Genomic DNA, 1,840 nt, shown 5'->3' on the forward strand with positions numbered 1-1,840 from the left:
GACCCTGAAGAACCTCCACCAGGTTCCACACTGAGACAGGAAGTAGTTCCAGGTGTCTTTGTTTCTCAGCAGCAGGGTGAGAGTAATCTATTACTGCAGTAATCTACTACTGGCTGTAATCTACTACTGGCAGTAATCTATTACTGTAGTAATCTACTACTGGCTGTAATCTACTACTGGCTGTAATCTATTACTGCAGTAATCTACTACTGGCTGTAATCTACTACTGGTTAACCTGGTAAAACAGTCAAGAACAGATTGTCCAGGAACACTTCTTGTTCTCCAGTGTTCTCCAGAGTGTTCCCCAGAGTGTTCTCCAGAGTGTTCCCCAGTGTTCCCCAGAGTGTTCTCCAGTGTTCCCCAGAGTGTTCTCCAGAGTGTTCTCCAGTGTTCCCCAGAGTGTTCTCCAGTGTTCCCCAGAGTGTTCTCCAGAGTGTTCCCCAGTGTTCCCCAGAGTGTTCTCCAGTGTTCCCCAGAGTGTTCTCCAGAGTGTTCTCCAGTGTTCCCCAGAGTGTTCTCCAGAGTGTTCTCCAGTGTTCCCCAGAGTGTTCTCCAGTGTTCCCCAGAGTGTTCTCCAGAGTGTTCTCCAGTGTTCCCCAGAGTGTTCTCCAGAGTGTTCCCCAGTGTTCCCCAGAGTGTTCTCCAGTGTTCCCCAGAGTGTTCTCCAGAGTGTTCTCCAGTGTTCCCCAGAGTGTTCTCCAGTGTTCCCCAGAGTGTTCTCCAGAGTGTTCTCCAGTGTTCCCCAGAGTGTTCTCCAGTGTTCCCCAGAGTGTTCTCCAGAGTGTTCTCCAGTGTTCCCCAGAGTGTTCTCCAGAGTGTTCCCCAGTGTTCCCCAGAGTGTTCTCCAGTGTTCCCCAGAGTGTTCTCCAGTGTTCCCCAGAGTGTTCTCCAGAGTGTTCTCCAGTGTTCCCCAGAGTGTTCTCCAGTGTTCCCCAGAGTGTTCTCCAGAGTGTTCTCCAGTGTTCCCCAGAGTGTTCTCCAGAGTGTTCCCCAGTGTTCCCCAGAGTGTTCTCCAGTGTTCCCCAGAGTGTTCTCCAGAGTGTTCCCCAGAGTGTTCTCCAGTGTTCTCCAGTGTTCCCCAGAGTGTTCTCCAGAGTGTTCTCCAGTGTTCTCCAGAGTGTTCTCCAGTGTTCTCCAGAGTGTTCTCCAGATTGTTCTCCAGAACAGCGTGTTCTCTTGGTCGTCGGGGAGGAACCATGTTCATGGAGGTTCTAGGTTCTCCAGGCTGAGCGGAGGTGAAGGAGGAACACAGGAGCTCTGCTCTCTGGCAGCACGACAGAAACAGCACAGTGACCTCCAGTGGCCGCAGGAGGAATTACAGCCTGGTGGCTGGTGGCTGGTGGAGCTGGGAGGAGTTCAATGTTTCAACTGTTTCAACAGTTTCAACTGTTTCAACTGTTTCAACTGTTTAAACAGAATTAAAACAGTTAAAACAATTAAAACAGTTAAAACAAAATTAAAACAGTTAAAACAGTTAAAACAATTAAAACAGTTAAAACAAAATTAAAACAGTTAAAACAGTTAAAAGAGGAAATGTTCAGATTTAATCAAAGACAAACAACAATATTTGTCTGTTTCACTTCGTTTTATTGAATCTGGAGGAGGAGGTCTGGAGGAGGAGGTCTGGAGGAGGAGGTCTGGAGGAGGAGGTCTGGGGGTCTGGAGGAGGAGGTCTGGGGGTCTGGAGGAGGAGGTCTGGGGGAGGAGGTCTGGAGGAGGAGGTCTGGAGGAGGAGGTCTGGGGGTCTGGAGGAGGAGGTCTGGGGGAGGAGGTCTGGAGGTCTACAGGTGGTCTCAGAGGATCCTCTGTTTAGAAGGAAGGTTCCACCAGGAGAACCAGA

At 49.7% G+C, this 1,840-nt stretch overlaps 1 protein-coding gene across 1 annotated transcript in view; it reads right to left on the reverse strand.

Annotated features, from left to right (window-relative positions):
- Window positions 1–1,600: 1,600 nt before the first annotated feature.
- Window positions 1,601–1,840, reverse strand: part of LOC308148161 (transmembrane O-methyltransferase homolog) — a 3,410-nt gene continuing 3,170 nt past the window's right edge. The window contains exon 4 of the mRNA XM_080521598.1: window positions 1,601–1,840. This exon is cut by the window's right edge and continues 411 nt beyond it. The gene's annotated coding sequence lies outside the window, so the exon portion shown is untranslated.

The sequence above is a fragment of the Blennius ocellaris genome (assembly GCF_963422515.1).
Source record: "Blennius ocellaris genome assembly, contig: SCAFFOLD_107, whole genome shotgun sequence".
Lineage (NCBI taxonomy): Eukaryota > Metazoa > Chordata > Actinopteri > Blenniiformes > Blenniidae > Blennius > Blennius ocellaris.